The sequence below is a fragment of the Microtus pennsylvanicus genome, chromosome 7 (assembly GCF_037038515.1).
Source record: "Microtus pennsylvanicus isolate mMicPen1 chromosome 7, mMicPen1.hap1, whole genome shotgun sequence".
NCBI lineage: Eukaryota > Metazoa > Chordata > Mammalia > Rodentia > Cricetidae > Microtus > Microtus pennsylvanicus.
The window spans coordinates 82949848-82972022 of record NC_134585.1 but is presented as its reverse complement, the minus strand read 5'-3'; positions in this window follow the sequence as shown (position 1 = coordinate 82972022).

The following is a 22175-nucleotide window of genomic DNA, read 5'->3' as shown; positions in this document are numbered from 1 at the left end:
GAAGGTGAGGAATATGATTTAGTTGATTTCTCAGTTCCACACATGTACTGTGATCTGCATGTGCCTGCACTCACAAACACAAACATGCTCATACATCATACACAGCCAAAAGAGAAAGGGAAAAGAAGTCATTCATAATCTTCTTGGATTTCAGATTGCATCATTTAAACCTTTGAAACTTCTACCCACTATATATGCATGTTTATTTGTGTATATATTATGTATAAGCTCTATTGTATATAATAGAAAATATATAATGTATGCCAAATATGCAATCAATATTAAGTAAGGATTAACTTATAATTAATATATTAGGAATGCTAGCCAAAACAGCAGTCTGAACACTCTGTAACTGCATATCTTACATTATTTAAAAAAACAAAAATCTATGCTTTTATCTATTATAACACATCAAGTAGAATTTGGTTTAGATTATATAAAATTTATTTTAGTAGGTATTTCAGTTGCTTTCATAGTGCAAAGGTGTTGTTATGAGGAGAACTGATGGTGAGTATATGCCTGGTAATCAGCGGCCTCTGCTCACCGCTTCCATGTATTGATGTTAGGTTCCTGCACGCTAATTGGACGATGTGCTGCATTGCTAGCACTTTGCCAAAACGGAGTTAAAAAGCTCTCAAAACTTCATGTGGAAGACTGTGAACACATTCTTAAAAGCGTGTATGTGACTTTGAATATGAGCCTCATTATTTTCATAACAAGGAATAATGAGGGAATCATTTTAAATATCCATTTACAAATGTGCTTTCTAAAGTAATATATATGAATATATATGTATATATACTTCATCATGCATTCTAAAATCCCACCTTTAATTAATAACATTTTTCATGTGATTTTGATTTTTGAATATATGCATTATATCAGTAGCTTTTTAATATCAGTGAAAAGAAGCATATGGAGTGTTTCTAATTTTTCTTGATACTATTCAATATGAACAAGTGCTTTACTACATGATAATAAGTACATAGTTCTATGGACTAGAAAGTTAATGCAATTGTTCTATATTTCACTGTATCCATTACATGTATATCTTTTGGTCTTGAGTTTTATTCTCTGAAAATAATAAGCTTACCTTGACAAATGACAAATCTTAGCAGCTGGTTCTCGCTGTGGCTTGACTTATCTTAGAGAACATCACAGAATCTAAAAGTCAACCCTATATATGGGCCTAATTCGTAAAATTTCTCTCAAAGTTATTGATTTATAAGAATTTAAACAAGTGCTTTATCTTGAGAATGCATCTTATACAACACATATTTTAATAACTTCCTAATTATAGTTTTATGTGTATTTAAGCACCAAAAGAGAATTTTGAAATTACCATAAACTGAGCGCAGTAGAAACATTTGGGGTCTGACCAAATAGTCAACAAACTTACCACCCCACTCGATGAGCCTGAAAGCCTGCTTGTTTAAATTCTTAACAGCATTTCTCCATCTTGAAGATGAACTTGCAGAAAGGAGGATGGATGTAGATTTTTGCCATATGAGGTTTTGACATTGCTTTGTATATTTTTGCCATAGTAGAAAAGTGTTGGGGTGCTTTGATAGGATGTAAAAGTACTCACAATATATTTTTAAATGAATTACTCTTATTAGTAGAGTTTTGTATGTTACTGGATTAAGAAGTTGCATATGGGGCTGGGGAGATGGATCAATGTGTAAAGTATTTGTCATGCAAACATGAATGTAATCTCTAGCAACCAACATATAAAAGTCAAGCATAGTGGCATGTGCTTCTAATCCCAGCCCTGCTGATGACAAGACAGGAGAATCTCTGGGCTTCAACAGCCACACAGCCTCGCCTAATCAGAGATCTCCAGATCCCAGTGAGAGACTGTGCCTCACCGTATAATATGATGACTCCTGAGAAACATGTGGTTCTCTCTCTCTCTCTCTCTCTCTCTCTCTCTCTCTCTCTCTCTCTCTCTCTCTCACACACACACACACACACACACACTCTCTCTCTCTCTCTTTCTCTCCCCCCCCTCTCTGACATTGCACACACATACAATGGAGGACATTCACAATTCTAAGTATTGATTGCTAAAGCTTGTTGGGATATGCTTTCTGTTAGAAAATTTCCAATATTAGAATTCTATCTAACCAAATCGTGTTAAAAGCATTCAAATATTTGATGAAGTTTAGATTGATTTGAACTTGTCATAATTCATAAACACAATGGATTGAGGACTTATTACTGTACCCGTGAGGGTACCACCTCAGCACTCCATCCAAACACTTTCCCTTTGCTCTGTCCTTTGGGCTGAGTGACATCCCACTTCAGCCTACATATCAGTTCTATAAGCTTTTTTAAAAATGGATCATATAAATGAATATTATAGTATTTGCTTCCAATATCAGCTAAGGTTCAAGATTGGCTGTGTATTCATCATTTTGGAGAATTGCTCTTTTTGAAAATTACTCTTTAATTTATTAGCAAAACCCTTTAGAATTAGCATACACAGGGTTAGACTTCATTACAGTGTTCAGAGAAAAAAACATTCTTTTTTAGATCCCTCTTTTCCCCATCTGTGACCCCCATAGCCTCTTTTCCACTTTTATGCCTCATGTATCTATTCCCTTCCTCAACGTCCACTTCCCCCACTCATAGTCTATGCTTTAGTTTCATAGCCTATACTCCTACTTATATAACTACTTATACATACATAAGCACTTTATGTATATGGATAGAGCATATACCCACATATGAATATTATAAGCAAGGATCCACATGTAAGAAATAACAAGCAATTTTTGTCTTTCTGAAATTGGGTCACCTCCATGAATTTTTTCCATTTCCATTCATTTTTCAAAAAATTTTATCTTTTCATTTTCCTAACAATTGAATTAAATTGTATTGTGTATATATGTCACATTTTCAGTACTCTCTCATATGTTGATGGACATTTCCTTGCTAGAGTGAATAGAGCAGCAATGAACATGGCTGGGGTAAGTATCTTTCTAGAAGGTTTCCTTTGAGTGTTTGCCTAGGAGTGATATAGATGATCAAACAGTAGATTTACTTGAATTTTTTGAGAAACTTCCATACTGATTTCAGTACTGGTTGTAGCATTTTCAATTCCATCAGCAGGTGAATAACAGCTGTTCTTTCTCCACATCCTCACTGGTGTTTTCTGTTGTTTTTGTTTTGTTTGTCACTGGTTGTCTTTAACTTAACCATTCCGAGTGCAGCGAAATTGAATCTTGCAATGGTTCTAATTTTAATTTCTCTGATGGCTGGGGATATTAAAGGGGATAAAATATACTTAGTGGAGTTTCTTCCCTGAAAGTTTCCTAACCATAGAGGAATCCGTCGTATTGTTCGAGCTGGAATAGCGGCAGGGAAGGCCCTGAACACACCCACCACAGAACTCACATTCTTGAAGGGCCCATGCACCTCTAACAAATCTTGATCATTTTCTCCCGAAATGCCTTCCCCTCTCCCTCACCCCTACTAAGATGGATTATTAGCTACAAATTCAAGCCACCTCCATGGATCGCATTTTTCCTGCAAAATTTCACATTTATACACAAATAAAGATCTGTCGTGGCTCCTAAGCAAAAGAGCTACTTGTTGGTCATCGGCATTTCTTCTTTTGGAAAGTATTAGTCCATTTGCTAACTAGTAGTTTTGTGGATTGCATGTTTCATTTTCACGGTTCTTTATACATTCTATATATTCCTGTATCACGTTTTAATAAATGCAGAAACAAACCCAGGTGGTGGCAGATCACACCTTTAATCCCAGTACTAGGGAGTCACATGCCTTCGATCCCAGCACTAGGGGGAATATAAAATGGGAGGAGAGAGAGGCTCTGTCTGCTTAGTTTGCTTAGTTGCAGTTGCCCAACCTTGGTAGAGGTGAGACTTCTCTAGTGGCTTGGCTGCCTTGATTTGCTGGGTTTTGGGTTGAACTTTAACTTCTGTCTCTGAGTTTTTATTATTCGTGCTACAAGCAACCACTATGTAAATCAGTATGAAAGAGGATTAAAAAATTAAAATAACACTTCCATATGACACAGTTATACAACCCCTGGCATACACCTAAAGGACTCTACATCTTTCCACTGAGATACTTCCCCAACCATGTTCATTGCTGCTCTATTCATAATAACAAGGAAATAGAATTTGTCTAGACATCCAACAATAGATGAGGGGGCCATGAATATGTGGGACATGAACAGAACAGAATTAACTCAGCTGTTAAGAAAAAATATGAAATATTAAGGAAAATAGATAGAAATTATATGTTCTTTCTTTTATTTGGCTCCTAGTTCTTTCTCATATGTTCACAGGTCTGCACGTGGTTGAAATTGGGCAGGGACATAGGCTACGAATCCAGATTATAGACCACTAGAAAAAACAGGAGGTGCTGGACAAAGATGAAGAAGGACAAATGTCATATGTACATAAAAATGGAAAGAAGCCTCTTGAGGTATGGGGAGACACAAGGAAGGAAGGGACATGGGAGAGATGGGGAAGAAGAGAAACAGCAGAACACATTTTGTTAGAAAAATGACATAATGCAACCTAATTCTTTGTAAGCTAATATTTCAATGAAGAAGAAAATACCGTATGAGCATGAACTGTGAGGATATTCACACTAAGGTGCACCTAATTTGCTTTAGTTGTCACATAATTCCAATTTAATGCTGTGGCTTATTAAGGCTTCCTTCATAAAAGAGAAATAAAGGACTTTGTGTAAGATGTTATGAATTTGGGACTGTTTTCAAAATTTGAATGATGATATTGTAGCAATGTTGATGTCACTGTATTTATGATTAGTAACATGTTATGTATGATGATGCTCTTTTTGTGGAAGTACACAAGTGTGTGTGTGTGTGTGTGTAATGTATAGGAAGAGTGTACTGACATACAGCCAATGGCTGATTGGAATAGGTCTAGAGCTGAACATGGTGATTACTGGGTTTTCATATTAGCACATTTAATTTATAGAGACAGAAATAGAGTTCAGATATTAAATATCCCTGCTTATGATACCATTTCCCTATCCACTAGAGGGAATCTATATTTTTTAGCTTTAAAAAAGTTTTACCTGGAACTCAAGAAGTACCTCTAATATTCTTATTTAAAAAGTATCATTCTGAATGTTGCTTGTTTCCTGTTCTCTGTTGCTTTTTCTTGGAGACTCAAGTAAAGCAATCTTGGAACATCATTTTTCTACTCCCCATATTCATAATTGTTTTCATTTTCTGTCTCTTTTGTGATTCACTTAAATCATTTCTGCAAACCTTTCTTCCATTTCTCAAATTTTTTCTTTTGCATTCACAATCTCTCTAAATTCAATTAAAACATTTTTCTTAATTTTAGTTCCTTTTTTTTGTTTCCAGAGTTTACTATTAGTTCCTAATTAAGCATGTGTTCTTCCTTACTGTCTTAGACTTGGGTAGGCATCCATTCCTATTGTCCTCTCCTTGACAACTTCCAACATGTTTGCTTTAAGATTTCCTCCTTGTTTTCTGTGTGGTATTCTGTGATGAATGCCCCAGATCATTACATCTTGATTGCTCATGACAGTTCACTGCTTTCCTCTTTGGTGAGATTGACTGGGCTTGTCCTTCAGAGGAACTATTTCCTCAGAAGCTCTGTCTGGCTCGGGCAGAGATCTTTTGGGGAAAGCCTGAAGTACCCTCTGGCTGAGTGCTCAGACTTTCAGTAGTACTTGCCTTGACTTCACAGATGGACGTTTCTGAGGTTTCAACTTCCTCTATTCTCTGTCCCAAGCCACTGTCTAAGACATCCCCAGCATACTCCTCCACCTTCGTCACATTGCACTAGCCTTGGCTTCAAAGTCTGCTTACACATTCTTGGTCTGTGACTCTAGGGAAAGAGTCAGATATAGCACTCTCAGCATTTGAGAATGGAGCTGTAGCTCCCTTTCACAGAGCATGAAGTCTATCCATCCAATCAGATGCACCTGGGTGTCATTGCTTCTTATGGTCACGAAACAGGAAATTAAAATTATATATTGAGTCCCTTACTTTATTCATATGAATTCAATAAGAATTCAATAAGAGTTATGGTAACATTGACAAATTTATGGGCAAACCAATTGCATTAATCAGATTAACCTCTTACTAATTTATTTATATGCCATACAGCCTGATGATTTTTCGTCAATCAGTATCTGTAGGAGGTAACTTTCTAGAGAAGTATCTTCAGTTGCTTTGCAAATTATGAAGTTGGTTTTGTGGAGATTTTTATTCAACGCTTATTTTTTGCCTTTATTTTTATTGATTTATCCTCATCTCTTCTGGAATTTATGCTAATCCTCAGGCCCAATGCAGCTGAATCTCTGTGTTGTAATTGGTTACCTGCTCAGTGGGTTGATGTGTTGCCTCTCCATTTCAACGTTCAGGTCAACTAATAGATGCTTCTAAGTAAAATACACACACACGCGTGTGTGCACAGAGAAAAAGAGAGAAAGACAGAGAGAGAGATGAATATAGCAAAATGAAGGTTAATAGTCATTATTACCATTTATTTATAATGTGTACTAATCCATCTGTTTTATCCATTATTTTCAAGTGTCTTGTAAACCAAGTTTTTGTCTTATTTTATTTATAAAACTGTAGCTTGGTGACTGAGTTACACACCGAAAAAACACACACTGCATTTATATTTAAGCCAAGTTTCCTCTGATCAGGTTGGTTTTTCTCTTCTCTTTATTTATTTATTTTTTTACCTTGCCTTTGATGGCAACTGGGATATTGGATAATATTTTACCTTGGTAGCCTTATTTTTAAATGGATGATGTGATAATTCCTCTATTTTTACAAGCTATGGAGAGTGTTAATCTAAGTAAAACATCCTTTATAGTGAATAAGGTAGATGTCCTCAGAGCTAAGGTCTAATAATGCAAATAGAAGAGAAAAGTGGATCTGAATGCCCACCCATTCATGCATTTCACAGCGCTGCATATAGTAGGGAATGGGTCAGAAGAGTGCTCCTTAGCTCTTCTGGTTGTAATTACCATCTCATTTTAATACTTTGATGGAGTGAGGCATGCTCATAATTGCTGTCCAATTTGTGGGCTATTATAACAGGTGGCTGAATAATACATTTATGTGGTCTCAGAATGAGGCCAGTCCCTAGTCAAAAGCAGTAGGCCCACTTTTCTCCATGTAATAACAAAACTGAATGTGCTCAATTAAATTGGTATCAAGCACAGGAAAGCCTACCGATTTTCTCTGTTTGGAAAAAGTTGGACTTTGCACAGAAGCATAAAAACAAATGCAGTGTAACATGAGACCAGGGTGCAGCCATCTCGACTGCTGCCACATACTCTGTGTTTCCTGGAGCCAAACAAACTCTCAATTTTAAGTTTCTTAGATTTTTACTGAAAATCATTACAGTCGGTTTTCATTACCTTTTCTTGAGCTGTGCAAGGCTCTCATTTACCTACCCTCTATGAAATACAAAGAACAGAAGGAGCGGAGGAAAAGCTGCACAATAATTATAGTTTCTAAAGGAGACATAGTTTGGTGTTACAGCCCCAGAGCCATTTTGGTTGAGCTAGTAGTCAAGTCATGAGTGATGACTGCTCTAGGAATTCCAACCGCCAGTAGCCTTTAAGTTACCCACCCATATAGTATACCAATAGTATAGGTGTGGCCTCCTATACTATTTATGCCAATGTAAAGCATGCATCCGGCCTCTTTTTCGGCTGTGGGATTCGGGTGCAGAGGATTGTGATTGTGAGTCTACCCCTAAATAAATAACCCTCTGTTATTCTCAATTCTGAGCCAGTGTGGGATTTCTTTTAAGCTTCCTTCTTCAGGTGAGGACAAAGATAGACTTGACCATCTTGAGACCATCATTCCAGATGGGAGTCTGTCCTAGTTAGGGTTACTATTGCTGTGATGAAACATCATGACCAAAGGGATGTGGGCAAGAAAGACTTTATTTGAATATGCTTCCCAATCACTGTTCATCGCTGAAGGAAGACAGGACAGGAAGTCAAACAAGGCAGGAACCTGGAGGCAGGAGCTCAATGGAGAGGTCATAGAGGGAGTAGCTTACCAGATTGCTTATCAAACTTGCTCAGTCTGCTCTATTATAGAACCCAGGACCATAAGCTCAGGAATGGCCCCTCCCACAGTGGGCTGTGCCCTCAGCCACTGATTAAGAAAATGCCAAACCACAATCCCAGGGAATTTAGACAATAAGGATGCTAAGAGAAACTTACATAAATCTAATGTACATGGGAAGTAGAAAAAGACAAGATCTCCTGAGTAAATTGGGAGCATGGGGACCTTGGGGAAGGGTTGAAGGGGGAGGGAAGAGGCAGGGAGGGGAGCAAAGAAAAATGTAGAGCTCAATAAAAATCAATAAAAAATGAAAATGCCCTATAATCTTGCCTACAGTCAATTTTACGGGGGCATTTTCTAATCTGAGGCTTCCTCCTTTCTGATGATTCTAGTTTGTGTCAAGTTAACATAAAACCAGCTAACACATAGTCATAAACTTACATTAAATCTCTTAGACTGAGAACCTAATCCCATCAGCCTGTTCAACATGTGTTGGTGACTATAAACAGAGGAATTAGCACACTCCTCAGATTATAAACCATAAGCGATGGTCTGTACTATGAAGACATTGTCCTAAAACAGGAGAAACTGCTTAGCTGAAAGTAACTGGGTTCCAACAGTAGCTTTCCGGGGATACCACATAAAAATGCAAAGCTCAAAATCTCCACTCTGTGCCCAAGCCCCAGGGATGGGGTGTGCTCAGGACCAAGAAAGCTCATTTTTTCAACCCCCACCATACACATATCTGTATTTACTGTATCCAAACACATTGTCAAAGGTGACCATTGAGGTGGAAAGCACCTCTGGAGAGAAAAATATTGGAAAGGTAAACCATCAGGGCAAACAAAATCAAGTGTATTATAGCCTAAGTGTTTCGTCGGTAAGTGGAAGGCAAACACAGGTCTGTCGGTTTTCAGAGGAAAACAAGCAAGCTGAAGGTTGGTTCCTGAGCTTGGCAGTAGCCTAGATGGAAGGAATGGTTAGTGACTGCAATTTATTTTATTTCACATATTTGGTCATCAATCAGAAATACTGCTTCATTGATCATTAGAATTATATATTTATCCCTTTTAATTCATAAGTAAGCATTGGTGTGTCCCACACTAGGCTACAGAAGCTAACTAGGTCAACATGTTGACAACCTTCCTAACTTATAGGCTATATATGCTCTGAAAGTGACCTAGATTTTCCTTTTAGGACTAATTGGATTTCCTCAGTTCCTTTCAATGAGTAAATCACTATTACAATGAAAATAAAACTAAATTCTCTGAAAATAACATTTTGCAGGATTAGTGACCTTTCATTTGCTCTATGCTTTTCTCCCATAGGCATATCTTCCTGCAGCATCCCTCTCCAAGGAAAAAAAAAATAAGACACAGAACATCCCTCCAGATTAAAAATGCATGAAGATCAGTAGACACCCGAAATCAGCACAACCAGACGATCTTGCTGGCAATAAAATAAATAAATAAATAAGTAAATAAATAAATCTGAAAAGTGTCTGTATAGGTCAGCTTCTGGTACAACTCTAAGGGAATAAACAGACTAGTCTCTCTTCCGTATGTATTGCATGCACATAGACATGGGAGCTGTGTGAACAATGCCTGGCTACAAAGGCTGTCCCTGGAGTCATGGTGCCTTGATTTTTATTTCTGGACAATTACATAAGCTTAAATTTCAGTTTTTCTTACTTATAGAGTGGAAAAAATAATAGTTATTTCTTTATAGAATTAAAGAAGATACGGCATGTAAAATATTTGCACAATAACAAGGCCATAATAGTGTATTTGTTATTGTCATTGTTGCTGTTAAATAAAGACATGCAAATAGGACACAGTGGCGAATAAATGGCTGACCACTAGGTTTGCTAAGAGCTAGGGCACAGCAGGAGATAACCAGCCTCCTGCACTGATGTTCATGATCAGTTTCTTGTCACTCTGTGCATCTTCAACGGACTCTTGTTTGGCTGCTCGTGAGATATCTTTTGCTGCTCGTGAGATATTTCGTGGTGTTTCACATTTCTTCTTTTTGCTATGCAATTTAAAATCACAAGCCTCCTTTAAGTTATTGCTTTAGCTGTATGATAAAATTTTGCTATGTAGTCTTTTTCCTTTCATATCATTGATCTATTCATTTGGTGTACGTGTGTGTCTGTGAGTGTCCTGTTTGTGACGCGTGAGGACAACTTGAGGTGGGAGAATCTCTCCTTCCGGCATGTGGGTCCTGGGTTCAAGCTCAGGTTGCCAGGCTTGGCAGCAAGGCCTTGTAAAGACATAGCCTACTGGGTGACTCTATATTGGATTTAGATTTTTGGAATTTTAGTTGGGAATTCATCTTTGACTTACATATTACTGTATTTGACATTTTTTTTTGCCTGTAAAGTATGCATTCTTTCCATATATACATGGTCTATCAACTAGATTGTACCTACTAAATCATTAATCAAGCCTCAAAAATATGACAGGTTCATGCCTAGGGTCACTTTACCTCATTTCAAGACTGAAATGATTTGTGTCACTTCTGAGAAAACACCCAGGGCTGTAGTGTTCCTAACGGTTGGTTCTGATCCGCCAGGGCCCCAAATGCTAAGACTGAGTCTCTGGAAAGAGAAGCAGTCATATTAACACTCCACCACAGGCTGTGAAATTAATTTGAAAAGAGACACGGGTATCAGCAGGGAGACAGAACTTGGCAGTATCCCGAAGGCTACAGGATCAGGCTGGGGGCCACTGTCTCACTGCTCTCGACAAATGGTTCCTCGTCTCCATAGCCACGCCACAGGAAGAAGGCATACTTTCAGAAAAATTACAGCGATTCTCTCCAGGCTCAGAGCTGACAGGTAAAATGCAAAACCAGTTAAGTCAGAACTTTAGAGAAATAACCAATGTTCTTGGTGCATGTCCTAGGTGATAGATGAGTTATGCTATGCTCACTGTAAAAAGTCGCCTTCTTCCTCTTTGTCTTCTTCTTTATCATCTCATCTTTTCTTCATCTTTCCCTTCCACCTCTTCTCCCTTTCTTTTGCTGAGTTTGGCACATCTACCACTGGGGGAAGTACTTTGGGACAAAACTTATTGTCGGGGGGCAAATATCTTGGGACAAAACTCATTGATACGTGGTGTTCATGGTGTAAAACACCTGAAACAGACTTTTTTAGGTTATGGAGATCATGACTTGTCAACAGAGTGGAGGAATTTCTGTTTTGCTGGTAATTAGTTTTAAAAAGATGGAAAATAAGTCTTCAGGGAAAGGGAATCAGTTGTCATCCAACGTCCACTAAAGGTTTGAATGTTGTAATTGCTCAAAAAATCACATTGGATAAATGATAAATGAAGTATAAAGGGAAGCAAGCAGTGCTCAGGAATGAATAGAAATGACTGAATAAGGATTGATTACCTAGCAATATAGTCTTTGTTACTTAGATGTGATTTAAAATTATGGATCAATGGGTGTTTAAACAGAAATGTTCCAGTTGCCATAACAACATTATAATACTTTTTATGTCACTTTCCAGCACATTGTTTATAATATGGTTATATTATTTTAAACTATGGTTGCCAGGAGAACCAAAATGCTTCTTACATTGTGATAACTCATTGCTCACTCAGACAAAACTCTGAATTATGGCTTGGGGCTATACATAAATGTGTATAAAATTGTGTATAAAACATCATAACCATAAATGGGTCTTATTGAGTTCAAATTCTGTGGTACTATTATTTGAAATTTAATATATGAGGAAAAGTTCTGATATATAAGAAAGTTTTCAAACACTCCACTTTCCTGTCAGTTGCTCCTGTGGCTGGTGCCTGCTATTCGTCATCTTTTCATCAACTCTTGTATTATGTCTAGGTCTCTTTACAGTTATTCCTCAAACACTGTAATAAGAAACTCAGTGTGTGTGTGTGCGTGTGTGTGTGTGTTGTTATGCTTGTGAATACACTGGTGCATGTCCCAATGTGTGTGCATATAGAGTGTATACGTGTGTGCGTGTGACATCAGAGGAGGGTGTTAGGTATTTTCCTGTGAAGATGGATCTCCACCTATGCCCCTGAGACAGGATCTCTCACTGAACGACTAATTCAAATGGGGTGCTAGCAAGCCTCCAGAATCTGCTTGTCTCTATCCCACAAATCCGGAGTTACAGGCTTGTTCGACAATGCCTGTTTTTTTTTTCTTGTGGGTCCTGGGTTTGATCTCTGGAACTCATACTTACTTGTGCAGCAAATGGTCCTACTCTCCAGGCCCCAATCTAATTTATTTTTAAAGTAAAAATTCTTTCCATTTAAACAGAGTTATTTTAATGAAAACATTACTCCAGCATACTAAGATATGAATCTTAGGAACAATATAAATCAGTAAACTGTAAACCATAGCACTAATTTAACATGGCTGATTGGACATTTTGAAGAGCAGGCCATGTCTGTACTTGAAAGATAAATGTCGTCATGGTTTTTAAGCCTTGGACTTTTTGGATCGCAGGCTGCTCTGCTGTTTGCAAACCTTGGCTAATAGTGGGTGCGCAGCATGGTGGTATGGCTGGGGACTGGTGAGAAGACAGACAGAGGTGGGCCTTCTGGAGGAAGTCAGTCACTGGGAGTGTGTCCTTAGGGTTATATCTGACCATAGCCCCTTCCTGTGTTCCTGCTTCTCTGCCTCTTGACCAAGAGGATATGGGCTTCTCCACTGTGCTCTCCCTGCCACTTTGGACTGACTCCTCCAAAGGAGGATGTTAGGTATCTTCCTGTGAAGATGGATCTCCATCTATGCCCTTGAGACAGGATCTCTCACTAAACAACTAATTCAAATGGGATGCTAGCATTTGACTTGTTTATTCGAACCAAACAGACTTTAAAGTAAATCCACTAGTCTCTTTAAATCTTCAAAGCCTACTAATTCTCCATATACTTTTAGTGGTACCGGGAATCAGCTCAGGACTTTATAGGAAATATTAAATAAAAAGTGTGTGGTTACCTTCATAGAGCATGCATTTTTGTGATGAACTTTTTTATCATGAGTTGAGAAAATTGCAAGAGAATGGTTTTAGTGACTGGCTGCCTGGGGAGCTGACTCACAGACTCACGTTCGGTTGAGCTAATCACAGCTTATCCAAGAAAGTTTCTCCATGGATTAGCTTGTTATTTTTGTGAAATAAGGCTGCAAGGTTTATCACTGAACCATCGTTTTTTTCTTTTTTCCCCCATTTTTGCTTTCATCTGTGTTCCTATGCAGCTTGTACTTAACCTATTTAGAACAGAACTCTGTATTCTCACATGACTGAAGTGATTAGCCTCTCAGTTGTCTCAGAGAATACAACATTAAATGAAGCAGATACTGTACAAACTGTGATTGTGCATATTTTCCACTGATGGTTTCATTAGAAGAAGACACAGACAAGTCTTAGTAATGACAGAGATGATCGTTCACCTTTAAACTCAGCCGTTCATGCTTTACCCCTCCCCAGGTGAACTACATAAAGCACAGCTGAGAATTATTCCTCCCTGTAACATTATAGATGAACCCGAAGGACCAAGTGTGATGCTGGTTAGCTAAGACAAGTTGCAGGGATAATTAGATGTTGGAAGAAGGGTGTTAGCTTGGTAGAAGACTAGTTGGTGACCGTACCTTTTCATGAGCTCAGATACTGGTGTGAAGCTTAGAACATTGAACTGAGATTTCCTTTTGAGTATGTGGAAGATGGAAAAACTTAATACAAAATAACAGGAAATGCTGTTATAGACCAGAGATGCCACTGTGTCAACTCCCTTGTGTGACTAGGTTATCACTTCCTCCAGTCTCTGGGAAGACAGATTTCCTGACGGTCCTTTCCCTGAGGTTTCCTATGAAAGAAAAAGGAGAATGAGGAAGATGATGAGGAGGAGGAGCATAAGGAGAAGGAGAGTAAAGAGGAGGAGGAGGAGGAGGAGGAGGAGGAGGAGGAGGAGGAGGAGGAGGAGGAGAAGAAGAAGAAGAAGAAGAAGAAGAAGAAGAAGAAGAAGAAGAAGAAGAAGAAGAAGAAGAATGAAAGAGTATGAGTCTCAGATTCTCAACTATCGTTTTCAGAAGAGAAAGCTTGCCTCACAAATGCACATATGTGTGGTTCATCTGAGATCAACAGCATAATTGTGCAGGAGAGTGTGTATATGAAGTCATGGGAGCCAATTTTGCTATGCGTATTTTACAAGTGAAAGACAAGGCAAGGCTTGCTTATAATTAGAGAAAATGAAAAACAGAATGATAGATGATTAGAGCTTGAACCAGTTTTGTGTTGCTATTGCCGTCGCTGTTTTTAAAGATGTAATTCCAAAGGAACTAGTTAGAATTACCTTTTGAAATAATGCTTGTTTCACACCCTCTTACCCGGCTTTCCCCATCTTCTTTCTAAATTTGAAAAGTTTGTACCACTCCTGAAAATGAAATCAGTTTATTGCCAGTATCTCCAGGGAAAATTCTATAAAAGAATGAGTACAATTCACTGGGATGGAAGGAGACTGGGAAATAAGATACTTCATTAGAAGCAGACACTAAGTCATGTATTTTCATCCTGTTCATTTGTAGTTCAGGGCTCAGGAAACAAGGATATTGCTGACAAAATCTGTCATCTCCTGTGACAGATTTCCTTCTGGGATTTCGTATTTCATTTGGTTGACCCCTGCTTCTTCCTGTTCCCCCTTCTTGAGCCTCTTTTGCTACTTTCATGTGTTCACCCCCAATATTCTCCTCCAGTTTTTTTCTATTGTGTTTCCCATCCCTCTCCCTTAAATTCTATGTTTCACCATCTCATGGGCCTCTCTTTCTTTGCTTTATACATATTTACTCCTATCTGCATATGCATATTTAACAAGATGAGATCAGAATCTACATAACAGGGTGAAGATATGTATTTGTCTTTCGATCCTGGGTTACCATACTTAATATAATCGTGTTGTTATATTTCTATTTTCCTAAAATTTTTATCATATCTGTACATCATTTTATATATCACCACATTTCCATTACCCATTCATCAGTTGATGAACATCTATATTGATTCCATTTTCTGCCTGTTAAAAATACAGTATCAATGAACATGGTTGTGCCAGTATCTCTGTGTTATGATGTCGAGTTCCTTGAGTATATGCCTGGGCATAATGTACCTGCGGCCTATGGTAGATATACATTTCCTTTTGGATGACTTTCCATACCGATTTCCACAGGGGTCACACTACGTGACACTTTCCCCACCCATGGGTGGAGTTCCCCCTTTCCCCACATCCTCACCAACATTTGCCTTTATTTCCTTTCTTCACGATAGCCACTCTGACAGGAGGGAGGTAGAATCTCAAAGTAGTTTTAATTTGCATTTCTCAACTAGACGTTTTGGCCATGTTTAAAAATATTTATTAGCCAATTAGCCATTTATATTTGGTAATTTGAGAATTGTCTGTTCAGGTAAGTGGTCTCTCCTTTTAGTTTGGTGCTGAATTTTTGAAGTTTTATTTTATGTATTCTAGATATTAGGCAGTGAGAATAAAAGATTTCTTTAATTTTTTTGGTAATATCTCACTATGTATCTCATGTTGCCCCAAAATTGTGATGCTACCCATGCTATCCTTAAATTCACAAATTTTCTATCTCTGCGTACTTGAGTGCTGGGATTAGAGGTGCTGCTACTGCTATACCATCCATAAAGATTCTTCGTATAAATGAGATGAATGCTTGGTAGGGCTCCCCGACAGCAGAAGTGCAAGTTTGTTTTCTTTCATTCTGACTCCCCTTCTCAATTCCATATGGTGCCACTTGTGCATGGGTAAGGGGATATCCACTGGGGATGTGGATCCTACCAGTAACCACATTCTCAAAAATGGACAACTCTCCCTCCTCTAGCACCAATCCATGGCAATGACTCTTCAGTGAGTGGTGAGGCCTGAAGATCGCCGACTCCGTCTGTGCTGGAATTTCAGCCAGCACGATCTTGTGCAGTTCTAACAACAGCTTCTGGGAGTTCATGTGTGTAACAGCCATGCCTTCTCCTGAAGATAGTGTTTCACTACTCCTTGGCATCCTCTGGCTCTGTCAGTCTTTCCACCTACTCTTCAGAGTTGTTCCCTGAGCCTTGGTGGGAGGAGGGGTGTGGATTATAGATGCCCCAATTAGGACTGAGCACCCAGTGTCTTCTCAGCACTTTCACAAGTTATGCATCTCCCTGTTGGCCATGACCAACTGTTCAAAGAAGCTTCTCTCATGAAGAAAGAAGCTCGGGTCTATGGATATAAAAATAAATATTTAGAAAGCAATTCAACAATAAGACCGTTTAACAAAGTAACAAAATATAGCAGGTTCTACTTTAGGGACTATGACCTCCACAGTCATGGGTGTTTGACCAGAATTATTATCTATTATAATACCAGGCATGAAGGTGCATGCTTTGGAGTGGGAATTGACCCCAACAACAGACTATGGTTACCTCATAACAACCATACAACGATTGTACCAATGGGCATGTCCTGCAGGTAATCTTTGCATTATGCAGGTCCAGGGTTGCAGAGGATCATGATGTATTTTCTCCTGTATCAGACAGAACAGCATGTTCCAGTACTCTGAAATCTATTCTTCTGGGAGGAAGTTTCCTAGTTGATTTGCGATAGATTTTTTTTTTTTTATTTACTGCAGCCAGTGTGTATCTAAAACAGTAAGGTCTTCCCATAGCAGATAACCAAGGGCAAAGGCAATAGAGTGTGTCTAGTTTTGGAGACTCATGGGACATTCCTGATCCATAACTTGTAGAGAGGTATCACCTGCAATACCTGTGAGTTTTCACTTACTAAACCCTGCTTCTGGGAATGGCCATACCTGCCCATGCAGAGTAACTGTGTTTTTCCCTCGACATTGTGATTTGAATTTGTATACTACTAGTATTTTTCTGTACAGCTTTTCATGAATCCTTAGTTTTGGTTAACCCACCCACTACCCTTTTCTTTCCCTATCCTCCTACCACCACCCTTGTTTAGTCCATTGCTTCATCTTCTTTCATTTCACATATACTCTATTATTCCTTCATTTTTTTCTTTTATAAAATTGCTGTGAGACAGTATGCTTCCATATTTTCTTAATACACCCCTCATTTGATTATCTCTCCCTTTCCATCACTTGATTTCTCTCGTTCTCCAGCACCCTCCCCACTTAGGCCTTTTCTTCCCAGTATTCTACCTCTTGACTTTCATTTTACCCATAACCTGCTAATCCTATTCTCCAAAGGCTGCCTTGAAAACCTTAGTCTAGTTTCCTGGCTTTTATTTGTGCCTCAGGTTAAACAATCCAAAGACCTGAAGCCAGAATCTACATATGAAAACGAGTATGTTGCTTTTCTTTTCTGTACTTGGAAGAATCAATTTATCTATAATTTTTTTCAGTTCCATTGATTTCCTTACAGATTTCCTTTATAATTGATTAATATTCTATTGTGACATTTTTATTTATAATAGATTCACAATGAACATGAATGAGAAAGTGTCTTTGTAGTAGGGTTTAAAGTCCCTTGGGTACATAATCTGAAATGCTATAGTTGGGTCACAGATTGGTTCTGTTTCTAGTTCCTTGAGAAAACTTCAGACTAACTTCAGAAGGGGCTGCACTAGCTTACATTTCTACTAACGCATATTAAGCTTCTCCTTTCCCTGTATCCAGGCATCATTTGTTGCCTTTCCTTTTCCTGATCTTCATGGGAATGTAGTAAGGTTTTCGCCACTTAGTAGGCTGTTGCCCCTAGGCTTGCTGTAGATGGTCTTTACTCTTACATTGACACGTGCTTCTTTCATCCCTAACTGGTTCATAAAGTTTATCATGAAAGTGGGTTGAATTTTGTCAAATGCTTGCCTTATATCTCTTGAGCTGATTATGTGATTTCTGTCTTTTGTCAATTATTATGACAGAGTACATTTTTGATTTTTATATGTTAAACATGCATACATTATTAGGTTGGTCCCAATTCACCAGGAATGGTGTTTGGATGATTTGCTTTTTCAGATTTCACTGAGAATATCCTTTATCATAAAATGAGATAGTTAAGATAGGCCTTATCAGAGTTCTGTAAATCATTTTAAAATAATTGACCTTTAATGAAAGAACGGAATGCCTGAATTTACAGTGAGTTGGTCAGGCATATAAGTGGCCTGAGAACCACTGAAATATGATTTGCATTTGGAGTAAAACCAAGACCTGCCAAAGAACCTTGACCTGTACATTTAAAGTACTTCCATTGGTTTTAATCAAAATTATACTGAAGTATACCCAGCTATTGACACAACAGAACAAAGGAACATTCATACTTCCAGTATTGAAAAATAAGTGATAAATCCACTCTCTTGCAAATGGTTTATAATACCATTTGAGTTGGTTTACAGCAGCTCCCCCCCTCTGTGTGTGTGTGTGTGTGTGTGTTTCCTGAAGATTTCACCTCAATCATAGAAGACATCTATGCACAGAATTGTGACAGTCTCACCACCCTGCCCCACCCCTAGGTAGTTGGAAATGTTCAGAACACTTATTTGAAGGGTTTTCACAACAATTTATCATCAGTAGTAGCTGTTTTGACAATGTGTGTACTACCTTTCCTCTCTTGTGCCTTTTTTCTATTCTTTCCATGTTTTTTATATATTTCAAATAAACTGCATTTCCCTGAGTCTTTTTATTTCGGAAAATGTTTCTGAAAGACCCTAAACTATGGAGTCTTCTTTACTAAGATTGAATAGGAAGACTAGTAATGGAGGGTAAACACACACACACATGAACACACACACACACACGCACAGAGAGAGAGAGAAGAGAGGGGGTTATATATCACATTACATTGAAATAGAAATAGCCTAAGCAAGAAATGACTGAAAATAATTATGAAAAATGTTTTAATATTGAAACCCAAAGAGAATTTTTAAAATTCCTAAAAGCAACAACAAGATCAAAGCTATGTAATGTGAGTTGTCGACTCTAAGGAGTAGTAGATTATGAAGGTATGGAGAATATGAAAAGGGAATTTAGTTAAATAAAGATAGATTGTACATTTAATATAAAGCTTTCATCAGAGAACAAAATCAATTATGTGATATTCAAACTTAAAATCATCATTAAGACAGAAGAAAAAGATAGCAAAAAGGATTAGAAGATAAAAGTTAGATAATAATTATATTGATATTTTTTCACAATATATCCCTTTGTGGGCTCCAGCTTCAGAGGCATAGAAGCAACTGACCACTGGAAATCTCATTGACCCTTCCAACTCTATACTTGTCAGTTTTCCTTCAGTTTCCATATCTAATGCGCTCTCTGACTTTCCTAGAGCATCATATTCAATAGAATGTTTCTTAACGAGACAGTGTATATATTTTGTCATCTCTGAACTGTTTTCTCTCTCATGACTGGAAAGATTCCTTAGTAAATTATTGTGGAGGGGATGCTTGAGTGAATAAATGAACAAATGAATGACTATCTTAGGCAGATCGGCTAGTCTGAAAGGGAAAACATTTTAAAACCACAACCAAAAACATTTTTTCTCTGTGGAGGAAAACAGAAATCCACTGTGTATTGATATAATGAGACAATTCCAGATTATTAAGTAAGAAGAAGTCTCCGTGTATTGACAAATACAGAGTTTTCTGTAAAATGACAACTGAAGAATCGAGGTGAAAGCAAGTGAAATTAAGCTGAGAAGTGAGGACAGTACAAATTCCACAGGGTAGTGATCAACCAACAAGGCCGGGTCCATCTTGCATATTCACTGGCCACCATATTAAAACCCTGGAGCTACTGAAATTGTCCCTCCCATCTTACCACTTGTCTATGCTATGGAATATTGGCTTAAGAGGTGCGACATTTGTTTATACTGTAGCATATGTGTTTAATGATGTGAAGATGTGTTGCATCTTTTATGGTGCATGTATTTAACTCTGTGGAGCTGTGTTACTTTGCCTGCCTAAAACACCTGATTGGTATAATGAAGAGCTGAATGGCCAATAGTGAGGCAGGAGACAGACAGTATAGGCAGGGCTGCCAAGCACAGAGAATAAATAGGAAGAGAAATCTAGGCACAAGAAAAGAAAAGAAAAGAAAAGAAAAGAAAGGGGGAGGAGTGAGAAAAGGAGAAGAGGAGGACATCAGGGACAGGACACCCAGTCACACACCCAGTTGTGAGTAAGAAGGAAAGAAAGACATAGAGAATAAAGAAAGATAGAAAGGCCACAGGCAAAATGTAATTAAAGAGAAATGTGAAAATTTAAGTTAGAAAAGCTGGTTTGAAACAAGACAAGCTAAGGCCGGACATTCTTAAGTAAGAATAAGTCTCTGTGTATTTGTTTGGGAGCTGGGTGGCAGACCCTTAAAGAATTAAAAACAAAACCAAAAACTACAGTCTGTAACAGCCAGGCTTCAAAATTGTGGAATATTTTTGGAAGTTTGAAAAAGAGGCAGAGAAGAAATGGCAAAGTGGTGGAATCCACTTCCTGAGGATGAGGAAGTGTGCCCTTCCATTTTTGGGATTCTGTGCGTCAGGTACACAACCCACCTGGGACTTGTTCTCTTCTAGGCAGGGAAACCTAGCAGTCATAACTGGTGAAGCGATACACTGAGTTTAACCATGAAAAACTCAATCTTGAGCCGAACCACGGTACAGTTAAAACATTTCAACAGAATTAAGGTAAAGATACAGCTGGCCAAGATTTATAGGACGCTTCTAAAGCAGTATTGAGTGGAAAATTTATATTCACAAAATGCCTAATTGGAAAGAAAACTATATTAAATGAATGATCCCAACTTCTGCATTAGTAATCTGGAAAATAGGCCTACATTAAAAATAACCACAAGACTGAAAATAATATCAACTCAGAAAGCAATGAAACAGAAAATAAAGAAAGAAAATCAGCACAAGCATGAGGATTTCTATGAGACATTTAATGAAACTGAAGAACCTCTAACCTGGCTGTTGATGAAAAGAGGGAAGTCATAAATTACTAATATCAGGGAAAAAATAGAAGCAATATTGTAGATACCTTCAAAATGTAATAACCTAGTGTTATGATCAAACTAAAATACTCAAGAAGAAACTCATAATCTAAATAATTTTACATAAAAGAAAATTTTCTTTTATTTTAAAACTTCTAAACACAAGAGTTTTCTTTTCTAGAAAAAGAAATAGCCATTTTAAGTTCACAGCAAAACTGGGATGAAGTTGCAAAGAGTTCCCATACGTATATCAATCCTGCATGTGCCTAGTTTCCCCGTGATCAACACCCCAGCTAGAATGGAGCAGTTGTTGCAGCCCATAAGCATACATTGCCATACTGATATCATGAAATTCCCATCACTAATGGGAGGGGTCACTCTTGGTGTCCTATATGCCAAGGATTTGGACAAAGCTATCCTGATACATTCCCACTATTTCGATGATAAACATAGACGCTTCACAGCTGCATCCATCTGTTTCCACCTCTCCCTTACTCCCTTGACACACCAGACTGAATATTCTTAGAACTCAGTAATAATAAAACTTCAATTAAAATGGGCAAAGTTTTCAAAGAGACACTCCACTAGGAAGGATACATAGATACAAAATACATATACAAATGCCCATTCCCTTTATTCATTTCAGACAGAGAAATATCTATTCCCACTACCTATTAAATGGCTATGAGAAAAAAATATGTCTGCTGTAAGTTTTGTCACGAGAGATAGTCAAATTAAAACTTTGACTCTGGCCATATCTCTGTCTTTCAAAATCTTTTTTTTTTAATTTTTCCATTCAATTATTTACACTTCCTTCCCTCCTCCCAATTCCCTCCCGCTCCCCCACACCCCTACCTCCCTCTCCTACCCTGCTTGAGAGAGGGCGGGAATCCTACCCTTTGGGAAGTCCAAGACCCTCCCCCCTACATCCAGGCATAGGGAGCTGTGCATCCAAATAGACTAGGGTCCCAAAAAGCTAGAACATGCCATAAAAACAAGTCCCAGTGCCTTTATCAATGGCTTCTCAGTCAGGCCCCATTGTCAGCCATAATCAGAGAGACCGGTTTGATCACATGCTCATTCAGACCCGGTCCAGCTGGATTGAGTGAGATCCCATTAGAACACTGCC